Source organism: Triticum aestivum, chromosome 6A, assembly GCF_018294505.1.
Source record: "Triticum aestivum cultivar Chinese Spring chromosome 6A, IWGSC CS RefSeq v2.1, whole genome shotgun sequence".
NCBI lineage: Eukaryota > Viridiplantae > Streptophyta > Magnoliopsida > Poales > Poaceae > Triticum > Triticum aestivum.
Window position 1 is genome coordinate 63,314,112 of NC_057809.1, and position 24,322 is coordinate 63,338,433.

Genomic DNA, 24,322 nt, shown 5'->3' on the forward strand with positions numbered 1-24,322 from the left:
TCTCTTGAGCATGTCTTGAGTGTATTCGGATTGGTTGATGAAGGTTCCTTCTCTCCGTTGCTTGACTTCGAACCCGAGAAAGAACTTCAATTCTCCCATCATGGACATCTTAATCTTGGAGGTCATGAGTGCGGTAAATTCCTCATTGAAAGCTTTGTTAGGGGAACCAAAGATAATATCATCAACATATAGTTGGCACACAAACAACTCCCCTTTGACCTTCTTGGTAAAAAGAGTGGGGTCGATTTTCCCAATTTCAAAACCGCGATCTTGCAACAACTCGGTAAGGTGGTCATACCACGCACGTGGGCTTGCTTAAGGCCATAGAGTGCCTTATCGAGTTGGTACACATGATCGGGAAAATAGGGATCCTCGAACCCGGGGGGTTGCTTGACATACACCAACTCATTAATGGGACCATTGAGAAAAGCACTCTTCACATCCATTTGTTGCAACTTAAAGTTATGATGAGAAGCATAAGCAATCAACATGCGAATGGATTCAAGGCGAGCAACGGGAGCAAAGGTTTCACTGTAGTCGATACCCTCAACTTGGGAGTAGCCTTGTGCTACTAACCGGGCCTTGTTGCGAATGATAATTCCACAAGCGTCTTGCTTGCTCTTGAATATCCACTTGGTTCCAATGACATTATGGTTCCCCGTTGGCCTTGGCACCAACCTCCACACCTTGTTGTACTTGAAGTTGTTGAGTTCTCTATGCATGGCATTGAGCCAATCCGGATCTTCGAGCGCCTCATAGACCTTTTGGGGTTCAACACAAGAGAGAAACGCGTGATGTTCACAATAGTTTGCCAATTGTCTACGAGTGCTTACCCCCTTTCGAATGCTTCCAAGAACATTTGTCATGAGATGGCCCTTGGTTGAGAGCTTGGAAGTGATCTTGGTGGCACGACGCTCCAATTCCTCCTCAGGGGTGAGTTGAGGAGCGGTGACTTGATCAACTTGGGCGCCATCTTGAGCTTGTTCTTGATCTTGAGCTTGCTCTTGATCTTGAACTTGCTCAGAGAAGAGAACTTGACCTTGGGCATCACTTGGTGATTCAACACCGTCTTGAGATTGATCTTGCCCTTGGTCTTGTTCATGATGTTGAGGGCCTTCACTTTGTTCTTCGGAAGTGTGTGGGCCTTGGGTTGGTGATGGCTCCACTTGAGTGGAGCATTTTCCTTCTCCTTAGGCCACAAGGGGTTTCTCAATGGGTAGGATAAAGCAAACTCCCATTCTTCTTATGTCTTGGGGAGGAATTTCATCACCTACATCACAAGTGCCACTTTGCTCCACTTGGGAGCCGTTATTCTCATCAAACTCCACGTTACACGTCTCCTCAATGAGTCCCATGGACTTATTGACGACACAGTAAGCATGAGAGTTGGTAGCATAACCAACAAATATGCCCTCATAAGCTCTAGCCTCAAATTTAGACAAACGAACACCTTTCTTGAGAATGAAACACTTACACCCGAACACCCGAAAGTACTTGAGGTTGGGCTTGTTACCAGTGAGTATCTCATAAGGAGTCTTTGTTCAAGCCCTTGCATAGGTAGAGCCGATTGGATGCATGACAAGCGGTGTTGATGGCTTCGGCCCAAAAGTTGTATGAAGACTTGAACTCCGTCATCATGGTCCTTGCCGCATCCATCAACGTCCGGTTCTTCCTCTCCGCTACGCCATTTTGTTGAGGGGTGTATGGTGCGGAATATTGATGCTTGATCCCCTCATCACTAAGGAACTCATCCAAGGTGTAGTTCTTGAACTCAGTGCCATTTTCGCTTCTTATCGTCAAGATCTTTGCATTGTGTTGTCGTTGGGCTTCATTTGCAAAGTCAATGATGGTTTGTTGGGTCTTGCTCTTCCTCTTAAAGAAGTATTCCCAAGTGTGTTTTGAATAATCATCCACAATCACCAAGCAATACTTTCTACCCCAAAGACTATCAAAGGATGGAGGCCCAAAGAGATCCAAGTGAAGGAGCTCCAAAGGCCTCTTCGAGTAGATGATAGTTGTGGGAGGGTAAGCCTTTTCATGAAGCTTTCCTTCGATACAAGCACTGCAAACAGATCTTTAGCAAAACTAACATTTGTTAGTCCAAGGACATGGTCCCTCTTGAGAAGATTTTGCAAAGATATCATATTGACATGGGCTAAACGGCGATGCCAAAGCCATCCCACGTCAACTTTAGCCATTAGGCATGTCGCGGTCTTAGTGGGTTGCTCTGAAAAGATAATCACATAGAGACCGTTCTCGACATGCCCAACAAAGGCTACTTTAAGAGTCTTGCTCCACAAGAGGGCCACGGTATCAACATCAAAGAAAGTGGCAAAGCCCATGAGTGCAAGTTGACGAACGGAAAGTAAATTGTATGCAAGGGACTCAACAAGCATGACCTTCTCGATCGTGAGATCATGAGAAATGACAACCTTGCCAAGCCCCAATACCTTGGAGGACAAGGCATCAGCCTACTCGACATTGGTGGGCATAGATGGAATCTTGTGAACATCCACCACCAAATCCTTGCTTCCGGTCAAATGATTAGTGGCTCCACTATCGAGCAACCATGATCCCCCACCGGAAGCAAACACCTACAAGAGATCAATGCTTGGTTTTAGGTACCCATTTAGTAATGTGTCCTTTGATGTTAGTAACAAGCGTCTTAGGAACCCAAATAGACCATTCAATGTACTCATAAGGAGAGCCAACAAATTTGGCATAAACATGTTGCTACCTCTTGATCATTGCGTTGGATTTCCCCGAAGAGGAAGGGATGATGCAGCAAAGTAGCGTAAGTATTTCCCTCAGTTTTTGAGAACCAAGGTATCAATCCAGTAGGAGGCTACGCTCGAGTCCCTCGTACCTACATAAAAACAATAGCTCAACGCAACCAACACGCTTAGGGGTTGTCAATCCCTTCACGGTCACTTACGAAAGTGAGATCTGATAGAGATGATAAATAATATTTTTTGGTATTTTTGGTATAGAGATGCAAAGTAAAAAGTAAAAGCAAAGTAAAAGCAAAGCAATAATAAAGTGATGGAGATTAATATGATGATAAAGAGACTCGGGGGCCATAGGTTTCACTAGTGGCTTCTCTCAAGAGCATAAGTATTCTACGGTGGGTGAACAAATTACTGTTGAGCAATTGACAGAATTGAGCATAGTTATGAGAATATCTAGGTATGATCATGTATATAGGCATCACGTTCGAGACAAGTAGACCGAAACGATTCTGCATCTACTACTATTACTCCACTCATCGACCGCTATCCAGCATGCATCTAGAGCATTAATTTAAAAACAGAGTAATGCCTTAAGCAAGATGACATGATGTAGAGGGATAGTTTCATGCAATATGATAAAAACCCCCATCTTGTTATCCTCGATGGCAATGATACAATACGTGCCTTCTGCCCCTTCTGTCACTAGGAAAGGACACCGCAAGATCGAACCCAAAGCTAAGCACTTCTCCCATGGCAAGAACAACCAATCTAGTAGGCCAAACCAAACTGATAATTCGAAGAGACTTGCAAATATAACCAATCATACATAAAAGAATTCAGAGAAGATTCAAATATTATTCATAGATAGACTGGATCATAAACCCACAATTCATCGGTCTCAACAAACACACCGCAAAAAGAAGATTACATCGAATAGATCTCCACGAGAGAGGGGGAGAACATTGTATTGAGATCCAAAAAGAGAGAAGAAGCCATCTAGCTACTAGCTATGGACCCGTATGTCTGAAGTAAACTACTAACAATTCATCGGAGAGGCTTGGATGATGATGTAGAAGCCCTCCGTGACCGATGCCTCCTCCTACAGAGCTCCAAAACAGGCCCCAAGATGGGATCTCGTGGATACAGAAAGTTGCGGTGGTGGAATTAGGTTTTTGGCTCCTGTTCTGATCGTTTGGGGGTACGTGGATATATATAGGAGGAAGAAGTACGTCGGTGGAGCTTCGAGGGGCCCACGAGGCAGGGGGCGCGCCCTCCACCCTCGTGACTGCCTCGTGGCTTTCTTGACGGAGGGTCCAAGTCTCCTGGGTCTTATCTGATGAGAAAATCACGTTCCTGAAGGTTTCATTCCGTTTGGACTCCGTTTGATATTCCTTTTCTTCGAAACCCTAAAACAGGCAAAAAACAACAATTCTGGGCTGGCGCTCCGGTTAATAGGTTAGTCCCAAAAATAATATAAAAGTGAAAAATAAAGCCCAATATAGTCCAAAACAGTAGATAATATAGCATGGAGCAATCAAAAATTATAGATACGTTGGAGACGTATCAACCTACTTTAGGGCGAGCAGGATTAAGCTTGGAGATGCTTGATACGTCTCCAACGTATCTATAATTTTTGATTGTTCCATGCTATATTATCTACTGTTTTGGACTATATTGGGCTTTATTTTCCACTTTTATATTATTTTTGGGACTAACCTATTAACCGGAGGCCCAGCCCAGAATTGCTATTTTTTTTGCCTATTTCAGTGTTTCGAAGAAACGGAATATCAAACGGAGTCCAAACGGAATAAAATCTTCGGGAACGTGATTTTCTCACCGAACATGATCCAGGAGACTTGGACCCTGCTCCAAGGAACAAAAGAGGCGGTCACGAGGGTGGGGGGTGCGCCCCCCTAGGGCACGCCCCCTGCCTCATGGGCCCCTCGTTGCTCCTCCGGCGTACTTCTTCCTCCTATATATACACACGTACCCCCAAACAATCAGAACAAGAGCCAAAAACCTAATTCCACCGCCGCAACTTTCTGTATCCACGAGATCCCATCTTGGGGCCTGTTTCGGAGCTCCGCCGGAAGAGGGCCATCATCACGGAGGGCTTCTACATCATCATAGCCTCCCCGATGAAGTGTGAGTAGTTTACCTCAGACCTCCGGGTCCATAGTTAGTAGCTAGATGGCTTCTTCTCTCTCTTTGAATCTCAATACAAAGTTCTCCCCCTCTCTTGTGGAGATCTATTCGATGCAATCTTCTTTTTGCGGTGTGTTTGTTGAGACCGATGAATTGTGGGTTTATGATCAAGTCTATCTATGAATAATATTTGAATCTTCGCTGAATTCTTTTATGTATGATTGGTTATCTTTGCAAGTCTCTTCGAATTATCCATTTGGTTTGGCCAACTAGATTGGTAGTTCTTGCCATGGGAGAAGTGCTTAGCTTTGGGTTCGATCTTGCGGTGTCCTTACCCAGTGACAGAAGGGACAGCAAGGCACGTATTGTATCGTTGCCATCGAGGATAACAAGATGGGGTTTATTTCATATTGCATGAATTTATCTCTCTACATCATGTCATCTTGCTTAAGGCGTTACTCTGTTTTTAACTTAATACTCTAGATGCATGCTGGATAGCAGTCAATGAGTGGAGTAATAGTAGTAGATGCAGAATCGTTTTGATCTACTTGTCACGGACGTGATGCCTATATACATGATCATGCCTAGATATTCTCATAACTATGATCAATTCTGTCAATTGCTCAACAGTAATTTGTTCACCCACCGTAGAATACTTATGCTCTTGAGAGAAGCCACTAGTGAAACCTATGGCCCCCGGGTCTATTCTCATCATATCAATCTCCATTACTTTAATCTTGCTTTGCTTTTTTACTTTGCCTTTACTTTTTACTTTGCATCTTTATACCAAAAATACCAAAAATATTATATCTATCAGATCTCACTCTCGTAAGTGACCGTGAAGGGCTTGACAACCCCTAATCGTGTTGGTTGCGAGTAGCTATCGCTTTGTGCAGGTACGAGGGACTTGAGCGTGGGCTCCTACTGGATTGATACCTTGGTTCTCAAAAACTGAGGGAAATACTTACGCTACTCTGCTGCATCATCCCTTCCTCTTCGGGGAAAACCAACGCAAGCTCAAGACGTAGCAAGAAGGATTTCTGGCGCCGTTGCCGGGGAGTCTATGCAAAAAGTCAACATACCAAGTACCCATCACAATCCCTATCTCTCGCATTACATTATTTGCCATTTGCCTCTCATTTTCCTCTCTCCCCAATTCACCCTTGCCGTTTTATTCGCCCTCTCTCTCCCTATCCTCCCTCCCTATTTGCCTCTTTTTCCCGTTGCTTTTTGTTTGCTCGTGTGTTAGATTGCTTGTTTGTCGCGATGGCTCAAGATACTACTAAATTGTGTGACTTTACCAATACCAACAATAATGATTTCCTTAGCACTCCGATTGCTCCTCTTACCAATGCTGAATCTTGTGAAATTAATACTGCTTTATTGAATCTTGTTATGAAAGATCAATTCGCCGGCCTTCCTAGTGAAGATCCCGCTACTCATCTGAATAGCTTTGTTGATTTATGTGATATGCAAAAGAAAAAAGATGTCAATAATGATGTCGTTAAATTGAAGCTATTTCCTTTTTCGCTTAGAGATCGTGCTAAAGCTTGGTTTTCGTCTTTGCCTAAGAATAGTATTGATTCATGGAACAAGTGCAAAGATGCTTTTATCTCTAAGTATTTTCCTCCCGCTAAGATCATATCTCTTAGAAACGATATTATGAACTTTAAACAACTTGATCATGAACATGTTGCACAAGCTTGGGAGAGAATGAAATTAATGATACGTAATTGCCCTACTCATGGTTTGAATTTGTGGATGATTATACAAATTTTTTTATGCCGGATTGAATTTTGCTTCTAGAAATCTTTTAGATTCGGCCGCAGGAGGCACTTTTATGGAAATCACTTTAGGAGATGCTACTAAACTCCTAGATAATATTATGGTTAATTATTCTCAATAGCATACTGAAAGATCTTCTAATAAAAAAGTGCTTGCGATAGAAGAAATTAATGTGTTGAGTGGAAAGATGGATGAACTTATGAAATTATTTGCTACCAAGAGTGTTTCTTCTGATCCTAATGATATGCCTTTGTCTACTTTGATTGATAATAACAATGAATCTATGGATGTGAATTTTGTTGGTAGGAATAATTTTGGTAACAACGCTTATAGGGGGAATTTTAATCCTAGGCCATATCCTAGTAATACTTCTAATAATTATGGGAATTCCTACAATAACTCTTATGGAAATTATAATAAGATGCCCTATGATTTTGAATCTAATATTAAAGAATTTATTTCTTCGCAAAATAATTTTAATGCTATGATTGAAGAAAAATTGCTTAAGATTGATAATTTGGCTAGGAACGTTGATAGAATTTCTCTTGATGTTGATTCTTTGAAACTTAGATCTATTCCACCTAAGCATGATATCAATGAGTCTCTAAAAGCCATGATAATTTCAATTGATGAGTGTAAGGAAAGAACCGCTAGGATGCGTGCTTCCAAAGATGCCTTTATTAAAGCGTGTTCCTCCAATTCCTATGAAAATTAAGATGAAGATCTAAAAGTTATTGATGTGTCCCCTATTAAATATTTATTTTGCAATATTAATCTTGATGAAACTGAATATGATCTTCCTTTACCTAGAAGGCATTCTAAAAATTCGGAGTATTTAGATCTTAATGATGAAATTGATGAAAGTGGGATTGAAAGAAATAAAAATCTAGATGTTGCTAAACCCACTATATTGGATTTCAAGGAATTTAATTATGAAAGTTTCTCTTTAATTGATTGTATTTCCGTGTTGCAATCCGTGCTAAATTCTCCACATGCTTATAGTCAAAATAAAGCCTTCACCGAACATATTGTTGACGCCTTGATGCAATCTTATGAAGAAAAACTTGAGTTGAAAGTTTCTATCCCTAGAAAACTCTATGATGAGTGGGAACCAACTATTAAAATTAAAATTAAAGATCATGAGTTTTATGCTTTGTGTGATTTGGGTGCTAGTGTCTCTATTATTCACAAGACTTTGTGTGATTTACTAGATTTCCGTAACTTTGATGATTGCTCTCTAAACTTGCATCTTGCAGATTCCACTATTAAGAAACCTATGGGAAGGATTAATGATGTTCTTATTGTTGCAAATAGGAATTATGTGCCCATATATTTCATTGTTCTTGATATAGATTGCAATCCTTCTTGCCCTATTATTCTTGGTAGACCTTTCCTTAGAACGGTTGGTGCGATTATTGATATGAAGGAAGGGAATATTAGATTTCAATTTCCATTAAAAAATGGCATGGAAAACTTTCCAAGAAAGAAAATAAAATTACCATATGAAACTATCATGAGAGCCATTTATGGATTGCCTACCAAAGATGGCAATACCTAGATCTATCCTCGCTTTTATGCCTAGCTAGGGGCGTTAAACGATAGCGCTTGTTGGGAGGCAACCCAATTTTATTTTTATTCCTTGATTTTTGCTCCCGTTTAGTAATAAATAAATTATTTAGCCTCTGTTTTGGTTGTGTTTTTTGTGTTCAATTAGTGTTTGTGCCAAGTAGAACCGTTGGGAAGACTTGGGGAAAGTCTTGTTGAACTTGCTGTAAAAAACAGAAACTTTAGCGCTCACGAGAACTGCTGTAATTTTTATTTGAAGAGTGCTATTTAGTTAATTCTTTTTTCAGATCTTTAATAGATAAATTCCTCACGTCCAGCAATTTATTTTAGAATTTTTGGGGTTCTAGATCTTGCGCTAGATACAGATTACTACAGACCGTTCTGTTTTTGACAGATTCTGTTTTTCGTGTGTTGTTTACTTATTTTGATGAATCTATGGCTAGTAAAATAGTTTATAATCCATAGAGAAGTTGGAATACAGTAGGTTTAACACCAATATAAATAAAGAATGAGTTCATTACAGTACCTTGAAGTGGTCTTTTGTTTTCTTTCACTAACGGAGCTCACGAGTTTTCTATTTTGAGTTTTGTGTTGTGAAGTTTTCAAGTTTTGGGTGAATTCTTTTGATGGATCATGGAACAAGGAGTGGCAAGAGCCTAAGCTTGGGGATGCCCATGGCACCCCCAAGATAATCCAAGTACACCAAAAAGTCAAAGCTTGGGGATGCCCCGGAAGGCATCCCCTCTTTCGTCCACTTCCATCGGTAATTTACTTGGAGCTATATTTTTATTCACCAACATGATATGTGTTTTGCTTGGAGCGTCTTGTATTATTTGTGTCTTTGTGTCTTAGTATGCCACAATAATCCTTGCTGTACACACCTTTTGAGAGAGCCATACATGAATTAAAATTTGATAGAATACTCTATGTGCTTCACTTATATCTTTTGAGCGTAGTAGTTTTGCTCTATGTGCTTCACTTATATCTTTTGAGCGTTATAATTTTGCTCTATGTGCTTCACTTAGATCTTTTAGAGCACGGTGGTGGATTTTTTTAAAGAAACTATTGATCTCTCATGCTTCACTTAAATTATTTCGAGAGTCTCTTAATAGCATGGTAATTTGCTTAATAATAATATGCTTGGTATTCAAGATTTGTGAAACTTTCTTTTGAGTGTGTTGAATACTAAGAAAAGATTGAAGCATGATAATTGTTTTGATATATGGAGGTGATAATATTAAAGTCATGCTAGTTGAGTAGTTGTGAATTTAAATAATACTTGTGTTAAGGTTTGTGATTCCCGTAGCATGCACGTATGGTGAACCATTATGTGATGAAGTCGGAGCATGATTTATTTATTGATTGTCTTCCTTATGAGTGGCGGTCGGGGACGAGCGATGGTCTTTTCCTACCAATCTATCCCCCTAGGAGCATGCGCATAATACTTTGTTTTGATAACTTCTAGATTTTTGCAATAAGTATATGAGTTCTTTATGACTAATGTTGAGTCCATGGATTATACGCACTCTCGCCCTTCCACCTTTGCTAGCCTCTCTAATACCGCACACCTTTCGCCGGTATCATACACCTACCATATACCTTCCTCAAAACAGCCACCATACCTACCTATTATGGCATTTCCATAGCCATTCCGAGATATATTACCATGCACCTTTCCACCATCTAGTTCATCATGACACACTCCATCATTGTCATATTGCATATCCCGGTACACCGCCGGATGCATTCACATAGAGTCATATTTTGTTCTAAGTATTGAGTTGTAATTGTTGAGTTATAAGAAAAATAAAAGTGTGATGATCATCATTATTAGAGCATTGTCCCAGTGAGGAAAGAATGATGGAGACTATGATTCCCCCATAAGTTGGGATGAGACTCCGGACGAAAAATAAAAATAAATAAAAAAAGAGGCCAAAGAAGCCCAAATAAAAAAAGGGGAGGCCATAAAAAAAGAGAAAAGTCCCAAATAAAAAAATGAGAGAAAAAGTAGCACCATGATCTTCATAGTAGAGAGTCTCTCATGTTATCACTTTCATATACTAGTGGAAATTTTACATTATAGAACTTGGCTTGTATATTCCAATGATGGGCTTCCTCAAAAAAATTGCCCTAGGTCTTCGTGAGCAAGCAAGTTGGATGCACACCCACTTAGTTTCTTTTTGAGCTTTCATATACTTATAGCTCTAGTGCATCCGTTGCATGGCAATCCCTACTCACTCACATTGATATCTATTGATGGGCATCTCCATAGCCCATTGATACGCCAAGTTGATGTGAGACCATCTTCTCCTTTTTGTCTTCTCCACAACCACCATTCTATTCCACCTATAGTGCTATATCCATGGCTCACGATCATGTACTGCGTGAAGATTGAAAAAGTTTTGAAAAAGTTAAGAGTATGAAACAATTGCTTGGCTTGTCACCGGGGTTGTGCATGATTTAAATACTTTGTGTGGTGAAGATGGAGCATAGCCAGACTATATGATTTTGTAGGGATAACTTTCTTTGGCCATGTTATTTTGAGAAGACAGAATTGCTTTGTTAGTATGCTTGAAGTATTATTATTTTTATGTCAATATAAACTTTTGTCTTGAATCTTTCTAATCTGAATATTCATACCACAATTAAGAAGATTTACATTGAAATTATGCCACGTAGCACTCCGCATAAAAAATTCTCTTTTTATCATTTACCTACTCGAGGACGAGCAGGAATTATGCTTGGGGATGCCTGATACGTCTCCAACGTATCTATAATTTTTGATTGCTCCATGCTATATTATATACTGTTTTGGACTATATTGGGCTTTATTTTCCACTTTTATATTATTTTTGGGACTAACCTATTAACCGGAGGCCCAACCCAGAATTGCTGTTTTTTGCCTATTTCAGTGTTTTGAAGAAACGAAATATCAAACGGAGTCCAAACGGAATAAAATCTTTGGGAACGTGATTTTCTCACCGAATGTGATCCAGGAGACTTGGACCCTGCTCCAAGGAACAAAAGAGGCGGCCACGAGGGTGGGGGGCACCCCCCTAGGGCGCGCCCCCTGCCTCGTGGGCCCCTCGTTGCTCCTCCGGCGTACTTCTTCCTCCTATATATACACATGTACCCCCAAACGATCAGAACAGGAGCCAAAAACCTAATTCCACCGCCGTAACTTTCTGTATCCACGAGATCCCATCTTGGGGCCTGTTCCGGAGCTCCGCCGGAAGAGGGCCGTCATCACGGAGGGCTTCTACATCATCATAGCCTCTCCGATGAAGTGTGAGTAGTTTACCTCAGACCTTCGGGTCCATAGTTAGTAGCTAGATGGCTTCTTCTCTCTCTTTGAATCTCAATACAAAGTTCTCCCCCTCTCTTGTGGAGATCTATTCGATGTAATCTTCTTTTTGCGGTGTGTTTGTTGAGATCGATGAATTGTGGGTTTATGATCAAGTCTATCTATGAATAATATTTGAATCTTCTCTGAATTCTTTTATGTATGATTGGTTATCTTTGCAAGTCTCTTCGAATTATCCGTTTGGTTTGGCCTACTAGATTGGTAGTTCTTGCCATGGGAGAAGTGCTTAGCTTTGGGTTCGATCTTGCGGTTTCCTTACCCAGTGACAGAAGGGGCAGCAAGGCACGTATTGTATCATTGCCATCGAGGATAACAAGATGGGGTTTATTTCATATTGCATGAATTTATCTCTCTACATCATGTCATCTTGCTTAAGGCGTTACTCTGTTTTTAACTTAATACTCTAGATGCATGCTGGATAGCGGTCGATGAGTGGAATAATAGTAGTAGATGCAGAATCGTTTCGATCTACTTGTCACAGACGTGATGCCTATATACATGATCATGCCTAGATATTCTCATAACTATGCTCAATTCTGTCAATTGCTCAACAGTAATTTGTTCACCCACCGTAGAATACTTATGCTCTTGAGAGAAGCCACTAGTGAAACCTATGGCCCCCGGGTCTATTCTCATCATATCAATCTCAATTACTTTAATCTTGCTTTGCTTTTTTACTTTGCCTTTACTTTTTACTTTGCATCTTTATACCAAAAATACCAAAAATATTATATCTATCAGATCTCACTCTCGTAAGTGACCTTGAAGGGCTTGACAACCCCTAATCGCATTGGTTGAGAGTAGCTATCGCTTTGTGCAGGTACGAGGGACTTGAGCGTGGGCTCCTACTGGATTGATACCTTGGTTCTCAAAAACTAAGGGAAATACTTACGCTACTCTGCTGCATCATCCCTTCCTCTTCGGGGAAAACCAACGCAAGCTCAAGCATCAAACTTTTATTATTACCTCCATATCTCAAAACAATCATCAAGCATCAAACTTTTCTTAGTATTCAACACACTCATACGAAAGTTTTATTATTAATCTTGCATACCAAGCATATTAGGATTTAAAGCAAATTACCATGCTAATAAGACTCTCAAAATAATCTAAGTGAAGCATGAGAGATCAATAGTTTCTATAAAACAAATCCACCACCGTGCCCTAAAATATATAAGTGAAGCACTAGAGCAAAATTATAAAGCTCAAAAGATATAAGTGAAGCACATAGAGTATTCTAACAAATTCCAAATCATGTATGGCTCTCTCAAAAGGTGTGTACAGCAAGGATGATTGTGGTAAACTAACAAGCAAAGACTCAAATCATAAAAGACGCTCCAAGCAAAACACATATCATGTGGTGAATAAAAATATAGCTCCAAGTAAAGTTACCGATAGAAGTAGACGAAAAAGAGGGGATGCCTTCCGGGGCATCCCCAAGCTTTGGCTTTTAGGTGTCCTTAGATTATCTTGGGGGTGCCATGGGCATCCCCAAGCTTAGGCTCTTGCCACTCCTTGTTCCATAGTCCATCAAATCTTTACCCAAAACTTGAAAACTTTACAACACAAAACTTAAAGTAGAAAACTCGTGAGCTCCGTTAGCGAAAGAAAATAAAAGACCACTTCAAGGTACTGTAATGAACTCATTCTTTATTTATATTGGTGTTAAACCTAATGTATTCCAACTTCTCTATGGATTATAAACTATTTTACTAGCCATAGATTCATCAAAATAAGCAAACAACACACGAAAAACAGAATCTGTCAAAAACAGAACAGTCTGTAGTAATCTATAGCTAGCGCAAGATCCGGAACCCCAAAAATTCTAAAATAAATTGCTGGGCGTGAGGAATTTATCTATTAATCATCTTCAAAAATAATTGACTAAATATCACTTTCCAAATAAAAATGACAGCAGTTCTCGTGAGCGCTAAAGTTTCTGTTTTTTTACAGCAAGTTCAACAAGACTTTCCCCAAGTCTTCCCAACGGTTCTACTTGGCACAAACACTAATTAAACACAAAAAACACAACCAAAACAGAGGCTAAATAATTTATTTATTACTAAACAGGAGCAAAAAGCAAGGAATAAAAATAAAATTGGGTTGCCTCCCAACAAGCGCTATTGTTTAACGCCCCTAGCTAGGCATAACAAGCAAGAATAGATCTAGGTATTGCCATCTTTGGTTTTCAACTTTTTAGTGGAATCAAGCTCGAATCCAGGAGGTTCTTTAAGTTTCCCTTCATATTCTGAAATTTTTAGATCTAAAGAATCCAACCGCTTATTGCAAAGGGTAATCAACATATTCGTGCGGTGAATATTTCCACTAATGTTCTTAAGAGGTTCAAGAGATTTCTGCAAGATTTTAGTAACTTCACAATTTTTTTCAAAAACTTGTGTCTCTTCCTGAGTAGGATGAGGCCCCTTTTGTTGAGGTAGTGTTCCCACTATACCTTCTATAATTTCAAGTGCAATATGGGGATTGATTTCAATAAAATTGCCTTTGGCAACGCAATCCAAGAGTTGTCTATGAGACATATTTAATCCAACATAAAAATTGCAAAGCAAAATTCACAGATTTGTTTTAGAGGTACAATTACGATGAGATTCCATTATTCTCAACTAGACATATTTTAGGTTTTCTCCTAACCTTTGTTTAAAGTGAAAGATTTCGAACTCAGGGGTCAACGGAGAAGATAAGGGACTAGCCATAACGACAAGCAAGCAAACTAACACACAAGCAAACAAAAAGCAAACGGGTAAAAGAGGCAAATAGAGAGAGAGGGAGGATAGAGAGAGAGGGCGAATAAAACGGTAAGGGTGAAGTGGCGGAGAGGAAAACGAGAGGCAAATGGCAAATAATGTAATGCGGGAGATAGGGATTGTGATGGGTACTTGGTATGTTGACTTTTGCGCAGACTCCCCGGCAACGCCGCCAGAAATTCTTCTTGCTACCTCTTGAGCACTGCATTGGATTTCCCCGAAGAGGAAGGGATGATGCAGCAAAGTAGCGTAAGTATTTCCCTTAGTTTTTGAGAACCAAGGTATCAATCCAATAGGAGGCTACACTCGAGTCCCTTGTACCTACACAAAAACAATAGCTCAACACAACCAACGCGCTTAGGGGTTGTCAATCCCTTCACGGTCACTTACGAAAGTGAGATCTGATAGAGATGATAAATAATATTTTTTGGTATTTTTGGTATAGAGATGCAAAGTAAAACGTAAAAGCAAAGTAAAAGCAAAGCAATAATAAAGTGATGGAGATTAATATGATGATAAAGAGACCCGGGGGCCATAGGTTTCACTAGTGGCTTCTCTCAAGAGCATAAGTATTCTACGGTGGGTGAATAAATTATTGTTGAGCAATTGACAGAATTGAGCATAGTTATGAGAATATCTAGGTATGATCATGTATATAGGCATCACGTCCGAGACAAGTAGACCGAAATGATTCTGCATCTACTACTATTACTCCACTCATCGACCGCTATCCAGCATGCATCTAGAGCATTAATTTAAAAATGGAGTAACGCCTTAAGCAAGATGACATGATGTAGAGGGATAGTTTCATGCAATATGATAAAAACCCCATCTTGTTATCCTCGATGGAAACGATACAATAGGTGCCTTGCTGCCCCTTCTGTCACTGGGAAAGGACACCACAAGATCAAACCCAAAGCTAAGCACTTCTCCCATGGCAAGAACAACCAATCTAGTAGGCCAAACCAAACTGATAATTCGAAGAGACTTGCAAAGATAACCAATCATACATAAAAGAATTCAGAGAAGATTCAAATATTATTCATAGATAGACTGGATCATAAACCCACAATTCATCGGTCTCAACAAACACACCGCAAAAAGAAGATTACATCGAATAGATCTCCACGAGAGAGGGGGAGAACATTGTGTTGAGATCCAAAAAGAGAGAAGAAGCCATCTAGCTACTAGCTATGGACTCGTAGGTCTGAAGTAAACTACTCACACTTCATCGGAGAGGCTTGGATGATGATGTAGAAGCCCTCCGTGATCGATGCCTCCTCCAGCGGAGCTCCAAAACAGGCCCCAAGATGGGATCTCGTGGATACAGAAAGTTGCAGCGGTGGAATTAGGTTTTTGGCTCCTGTTCTGATCGTTTGGGGGTACGTGGATATATATAGGAGGAAGAAGTACGTCGGTGGAGCTTTGAGGGGCCCACGAGGCAGGGGGCGCGCCCTAGGGGGGGGGCGCCCTCCACCTTCGTGACCGCCTCGTGGCTTTCTTGACGGAGGGTCCAAGTCTCCTGGGTCTTATCTGATGAGAAAATCACGTTCCCGAAGGTTTCATTCCGTTTGGACTCCGTTTGATGTTCCTTTTCTTCAAAACACTAAAACAGGCAAAAAACAGCAATTCAGGGCTGGGCCTCCAGTTAATAGGTTAGTCCCAAAAATAATATAAAAGTGGAAAATAAAGCACAATATAGTCCAAAACAGTAGATAATATAGCATGGAGCAATCAAAAATTATAGATACGTTGGAGACGTATCACATGTCCATCACTAGCACGGCACAACACATAAGAAGGGTTAAAGTCGCCGGCTTGGTTGGGAAGGGTAGTGTTGCCCTTTTTGGCATCACCTCCCTTCATGGTGTTCTTCTTCTCCTTAGTAGCACCCTCTCCCTCCTTCACAAATGTTTGCTTGAGAGGGGGAGGTCGTTTGGCCTTGTCATTCTTCTTCTTGTTCTTAAACTTGGGTGCGTACCCAATCCCTTCCTTGGCCACAACTCCCTTTTAATTGCTCAAAAGGTCATTGAGGTTTTTCTCGCCTTGTATGCAAGAAACAAGGCCTTTCTCAAGTCGCTCCTTCAACTTAGCATTCTCCTCAACAAGATGCACATGCTCACAACATGGGTTAGTAGCATTTGCATTATCAATTAACACCATATGAGGAAATGTGGCTTTCTCCTTGGTTAGCTTTACTTGAAGTTGATCATGAGACTCTTTGAGGCTAGCATGAGTACCCTTCAAGACCTTGTGAGCCTTGTCAAGTAGGTCAAACTCCTCTTTGAGTCTAGCAGGATCAACCCCAAGCTTGGCCTTCTCGGAGTTTAGCACACGAGAAACAACAATAGCATGATCAAGATCTTTCTTTAACTTAGCGTGATCATCGTTGTTTGACTCCTCAAGAGCCAAACGAAGACCACACTCTTTTTCAAGAGCATTGGAAAGATCCGAAATCTCATCGGCATAGTCACGACTATGCCCCTCCATCTTAGTGATGGTATCTTCGTGAGCCTCGATCATGTCATTGGCTTCACGAAGTTGTTCCAAGAGAGCAACGAACTGCTTCTTGGATTTACCCTTGAGTTTGCCCATAAAGGACTCAAACTCATTCTCCTCCACACTAGATCCATCATGTTCATCAATGTAATCCGTCAAAGAAAGATTATTAATGATGGTAGTTTTGATGTTGGGGGTTACCTTGTTGGTGGCTTTAGCCATGAGGCACTTGGCGGTGATGCTCTCATTGGGTGAGTCAAAGAGTGACACTCGTGGAGTTATCGCAATGGCAATGGAGGCCATGGCAACCAACGCACCATCCTCCTCCTCATCATCATCCTCATTGTACTCTTCTTGTACCACCAACGCCTTGGGAGGAGTCTTCTTGGTGAAGTTGCTCTTGTTTGGGAAAGACTTTGCTTTGTCCTTTTGGATGAGCTTGTCACCACTGTCTTCCCTCTTCTCATACGATCACTCCGCAACAAAATGGCTCACATTGCCACAATTATAGCAAGTCCTCACACGTTGCTCGCCCTTCGTGCCACTTGAGTTGTTCTTGTTGAAGCTGGGACTTGAGTTTTCTTGCTCCAAAATTGCCTTGAAGCAAGAGCCATGTGTTCATGATAGGCATACTTTCTATCTTCGGGGTTGCTCTCCTCTTCTTCTTCGTCCTCTTCTTCCACACTAGCCTTGGCTTTTAATGCAAGGTTGGGCTTCTTTGCTCTTTGAGAACGTAGCACCGCATTGTCGGCGGTCTTGTCCAAGATGCTCATGGCCACAAACTCATCCAACACTTCACTTGAGGACAAGGTGTGGAATTCCGGCCTTTGACGAATGACAGAGGACATGGCCTTGTGGTAAGGCATCATTGCCTTGAGGAATTTGCGCTTGATCCAATTGTCATCCGTGTCCTTGCTCCCATGATCTCGAAGTGAGACCGCGAGTTTGGTTACTCACCGATAAAGCTCACGAGGTTCTTCATCTTCTTTCATTGCAAACTCATCGACTTCATCTTGCGCCACTTCATAGTTGGAGCGTTGAATGCTTGCGCTTCCCTTGTAGAGGGAAACAACTTGATGCCATGCATCTTTGTCCATGGCGAAGGGTCAGAGATGAGGAAGATCTTCGAGTGGAATTGCATCTTGGATGATGAAGAGAGCATTCTCTTTGAATTGATTATCCGCGGCTTCTCTAGGAGTGAAGTTGCTTCGGTCATGCGGACATAAACCTTCTTCAATGATTCTCCAAAGATTAGTATTCACATGATTTAAATGATGCTTAAAGCGATAGACCCAAGAATCAAAGTCCTCATTTTTCACAATCTTGGGGGGAGGACCGGCATGATTCAAATGAGTGGAAGGAATCAGTCCACCATAAACAAGTGGAGGTTCCACATGGGCAAAGATGCCGGTGCCATTTTTACCACTAGAAGAAGGAACTTGATCACTAGTAGCTTCCCCCTTGTCGGAGTTAGCATCCATCACCTTGTTAGTGGGATCACCCATTCTCAACGGTGCGGTGGATAGTTTAAGCCCTTCTATGAATTTATTAAACATGCTTTCAACCTCGGTCGTCATGGAGGTTTTCAATGTGTCCAAGGCCACATTGAGTTCCTCACGAGAGACCGCAGTTCCCCCATCGGCCGTAGACGAGATTGGATTCACACCGGAGTGATCCTCCACACCGTCTACGGTGTCAACCATACTCTTTGGACGGTAAAGTCCTTAGTAAAGAGACGAGGCTCTGATACCAATTGAAAGGATCGATATAGTTGACTACAGGGAAGGGGTGAATAGGCAACTAACAATTTTTAACTTTTCTTTACCAATTTAAACTTTGCATCAAAGTATGTTGTCTAGATATGCAATGAGGTGAGCAACCTATATGATGCAACAACAAAAAGTACACAAGCAAGCTAAGGATACAACACAAAAGCTTGCACAAGTAAAGGCACGAGATAACCAAGAGTGGAGCCGGTGAAGACGAGGATGTGTTATCGAAGTTCCTTCCTTTTGAGGGGAAGCACGTCTCCGTTGGAGCGGTGTGGAAGCACAATGCTCCCCAAGAAGCCACTATAGGTCCACCATATTCTCCTCACGCCCTCACACGATGCGAGATGCCGTGATTCCACTATTTGTGCCCTTGGAGGCGGCGACCGGACCTTTACAAACAAGGTTGGGGCTCTCTCCACAACCGAATTGGAGGCTCCCAATGAAACCACAGAGCTTCACCATAATGGAATATGACTCCGAGGTGACCTCAACCGTCTAGGGTGCTCAAACACCCAAGAGTAATAAGATCCGCAAGGGATGAGTGGGGGAATCAAATTTCTCTTGGTGGAAGTATAAATCTGGGCCTTCTCAACCAATCCCTAGAAAATCAACAAGTTTGATTGGGTAGGGAGAGAGATCGGGCGAAAATGAGCTTTGAAGCAACATTGGAGCTTGGGAAAAAGAGGTAAGTCAACTTGGAGAAGAAGACCTCCTTTTATAAGGGGGAAGACAAACCAACCGTTATCCTCGCTCAGCCCCGCATAGGGCGGTACTACCGCAGTGGCCAGCGGTACTACCGCTGTGGCCAGCGGTACTACCGTTCCACCTCGCGGTACTGCCACGCAGAAGGACGGGAGCGGGGAGCAGAGCAGGACCTGGACCCAGGGTGGTACTACCACGGTGGTAAGAACGGTACTACCGCCTAAGAGCAGTACTACCGCCTAAGAGCAGTACTACCGCCCCTACTGCCGCAGCTAGTGCCGCAAAACCCGACACGAGAGGAGAAACCTTGAGTCGAGGCGGTAGGAGCATGGAGCCGCAACGGTACTACGGCTGAGAGCTCCAAGCGGTACTACCGCTGGGGTTCGCGGTACCACCGCTTGTAGCTCTCGAGCGGTACTACCGCTAGGGTTCGCGGTACTACCGTGGGACCAGACCACAGGGAGAAGGCAGCAAGGGAGCCTTCAACGAAACGGAAAAGCTCAGAGGGTGCCCAAGGGATGTGTACGTGTTGATTCTGTTGGAAATATGCCCTAGAGGCAATAATAAATTAGTTATTATTATATTTCCTTGTTCATGATAATCGTTTATTATCCATGCTATAATTGTATTGATAGGAAACTCAGATACATGCGTGGATACATAGACAACACCATGTCCCTAGTAAGCCTCTAGTTGACTAGCTCGTTGATCAATAGATGGTTACGGTTTCCTGAGCATGGACATTGGATGCCGTTGATAACGGGATCACATCATTAGGAGAATGATGTGATGGACAAGACCCAATCCTAAGCATAGCACTAGATCGTGTAGTTCGTATGCTAAAGCTTTTCTAATGTCAAGTATCATTTCCTTAGACCATGAGATTGTGTAACTCCCGGATACCGTAGGAGTGCTTTGGGTGTGCCAAACGTCACAACGTAACTGGGTGGCTATAAAGGTGCACTACGGGTATCTCCGAAAGTGTCTGTTGGGTTGGCACGAATCGAGACTGGGATTTGTCACTCCGTGTAAACGGAGAGGTATCTCTGGGCCCACTTGGTAGGACATCATCATAATGTGCACAAAGTGATCAAGGAGTTGATCACGGGATGATGTGTTACGGAACGAGTAAAGAGACTTGCCGGTAACGAGATTGAACAAGGTATCGGGATACCGACGATCGAATCTCGGGCAAGTATCGTACCGCTAGACAAAGGGAATTGTATACAGGATTGATTAAGTCCTTGACATCGTGGTTCATCCGATGAGATCATCGTGGAACATGTGGGAGCCAACATGGGTATCCAGATCCCGCTGATGGTTATTGACCGGAGAGTCATCTCGGTCATGTCTGCATGTCTCCCGAACCCGTAGGGTCTACACACTTAAGGTTCGGTGACGCTAGGGTTATAGAGATATTAGTATGCGGTAACCCGAAAGTTGTTCGGAGTTTCGGATGAGATCCCGGACGTCACGAGGAGTTCCGGAATGGTCCGGAGGTAAAGAATTATATATAGGAAGTGCTGTTTCAGCCATCGGGACAAGTTTCGGGGTCATCGGTATTATACCGGGACCACCGGAAGGGTCCCGGGGGTCCACCGGGTGGGGCCACCTGCCCCGGGGGGCCACATGGGCTGTAGGGGGTGCGCCTTGTCCTACATGGGCCAAGGGCACCAGCCCCAAGAGGCCCATGCGCCAAGAGAAGAGGAAAAGGGAGAGTCCTAAAGGGGGAAGGCACCTCCGAGGTGCCTTGGGGAGGATGGACTCCTCCCCCCTTGGCCGCACCCTTCCTTGGAGGAAGGGGCAAGGCTGCGCCCTCCCCCTCTCCCTTGGCCCTATATATAGTGGGGGAAAGGGAGGGCAACCATACCTAAGCCCTGGCGCCTCCCTCTCCCTCCCATGACACATCTCCCTCCTCCCACAGCGCTTGGCGAAGCCCTGTTGGAATCCCGCTACTTCCACCATCACGCCGTCGTGCTGTTGGATCTCCATCAACCTCTCCTTCCCCCTTGCTGGATCAAGAAGGAGGAGACATCGCTGCTCCGTACGTGTGTTGAACGCGGAGGTGCCGTCCGTTCGGCGCTAGGATCATCGGTGATTTGGATCTCGACGAGTACGACTCCATCAGCCCCGTTCTCTTGAACGCTTCCGCGCGCGATCTAAAAGGGTATGTAGATCCACTCCTCCCTCGTTGCTAGATGACTCCATAGATTGATCTTGGTGATACGTAGAAAATTTTGAATTATTGCTACGTTCCCCAACAGTGGCATCATGAGCTAGGTCTATGCGTAGTTACTATGCACGAGTAGAACACAAAGTAGTTGTGGGCGTTGATTTTGTTCAATATGCTTGCCGTTACTAGTCTTATCTTGATTCGGCGGTATCGTGGGATGAAGCGGCCCGGACCGACCTTACACGTACTCTTACGTGAGACTGGTTCCACCGACTGACATGCACTAGTTGCATAAAGGTGGCTAGCGGGTGTCTGTCTCTCCCACTTTAGTCGGATCGGATTCGATGAAAAAGGTCCTTATGAAGGGTAAATAGCAATTGGCATATCACGTTGTGGTTTTTGCGTAGGTAAGAAACGTTCTTGCTAGAAACCCATAGCAGCCACGTAAAACATGCAAACAACAATTAGAGGACGTCTAACTTGTTTTTGCAGGGTATGCTATGTGATGTGATATGGCCAAAAGGATGTGATGAATGATATATGTGATGTATGAGATTGATCATGTTCTTGTAATAGGAATCACGACTTGCATGTCGATGAGTATGACAACCGGCAGGAACCATAGGAGTTGTCTTAATTTATTTATGACCTGCGTGTCAACATAAATGTCATGTAATTACTTTACTTTATTGCTAACCGTTAGCTGTAGTAGTAGAAGTAATAGATGACGAGACAACTTCAAGAAGACACGATGATGGAGATCATGATGATGGAGATCATGGTGTCATGCCGGTGACAAGATGATCATGGAGCCCCAAGATGGAGATCAAAGGAGCTATATGATATTGGCCATATCATGTCACTATTATTTGATTGCATGTGATGTTTATCATGTTTATACATCTTGTTTACTTAGAACGACGGTAGTAAATAAGATGATCCCTCATTACAATTTCAAGAATGTGTTCTCCCCTAACTGTGCACCGTTGCTAAAGTTCGTCGTTTCGAAGCACCACATGATGATCGGGTGTGATAGATCCTTACGTTCACATACAACGGGTGTAAGACAGTTTTACACATGCAAAACACTTAGGGTTAACTTGACGAGCCTAGCATGTGCATAGACATGGCCTCGGAACACAGAAGACCGAAAGGTCGAGCATGAGTCGTATGGTAGATATGATCAACATAAAGATGTTCACCGATGTTGACTAGTCCGTCTCACGTGATGATTGGACACGGCCTAGTTGACTCGGATCATGTAATCACTTAGATGACTAGAGGGATGTCTATCTGAGTGGGAGTTCATAAGATGAACTTAATTATCCTGAACATAGTCAAAAGGTCTTCGCAAATTATGTCGTAGCTCGCGCTTCAGTTCTACTGTTTAGATATGTTCCTAGAGAAAAAATTAGTTGAAAGTTAATAGTAGCAATTATGCGGACTAGGTCCGTAAACTGAGGATTGTCCTCATTTGCTTCATAGAAGGCTTATGTCCTTAATGCACCGCTCAGTGTGCTGAACCTCGAACATCGTCTGTGGATGTTGCGAACATCTGACATACACGTTTTGATGACTACATGATAGTTCAGTGCGTAATGCTAAATGGTTTAGAATTGAGGCACCAAAGACATTTTTGAAACATCGCAGAACATATGAGATGTTCCAAGGACTGAAATTGGGATTTCAGGCTCGTGCCCATGTCAAGAGGTATAAGACCTCCGACGATTTTCTTAGCCTGCAAACTAAGGGAGAAAAGCTCAATTGTTGAGCTTGTGCTCAGATTGTCTGAATACAACAATCATTTGAATCGAGTGGGAGTTGATCTTCCAGATGAGATAGTGATGTTTCTCCGAAGTCATTACCACCAAGTTGCTAGAGCTTCGTGATGAACTATAATATATCAGGGACATATATGATGATCCTTGAGTTATTCGCGATGTTTGACACCACAAAAGTAGAAATCAAGAAGGAGCATCAATTGTTGATGGTTGGTGAAACCACTAGTTTCAAGAAGGGCAAGGGCAAGAAGGGATACTTCATGAAATGGCAAGTCAGCTGCTGCTCTAGTGAAGAAACCCAAGGTTGAACCCTAACCCGAGACTAAGTGCTTCTGTAATAAGGGGAACAGCCACTGGAACAGAATTACCCTAGATACTTGGTAGATGAGAAGGCTGGCAAGGTCGATAGAAGTATATTGGATATACATTGTGTTGATGTGTACTTTACTAGTACTCCTAGTAGCACCAGGGTATTAGATACCGGTTCGGTTGCTAAGTGTTAGTAACTCAAAATAAAAGCTACGGAATAAACGGAGACTAGCTAAAGGTGAGCTGACGATATGTGTTGGAAGTGTTTCCAATGTTGATATGATCAAATATCGTACGCTCCCTCTACCATCGAGATTGGTGTTTGCGTTGAGCATAGACATGATTAGATTACGTCTATCGCAATACGGTTATTCATTTAAGGAGAATAATGGTTACTCTGTTTATTTGAATAATACCTTCAATGGTCTTGCACCTAAAATGAATGGTTCATTGAAATCTCGATCGTAGTGATACACATGTTCATGCCAAAAGATAGTAATGATAGTACCACCTACTTGTGGCACTGCCACATAAGTCATATCGGTATAAAACGCATGAAGAAGCTCCATGTTGATGGATCTTTGGGCTCACTCATTTTTGAAAAGTTTGAGACATGCGAACCATGTCTATTGGTGTATATGCATGAAGAAACTCCATGCAGATGGACCGTTTGAACTCACTTGATTTTGAATCACTTGAGACATGCAAATCATACCACATGGGCAAGATGACTGA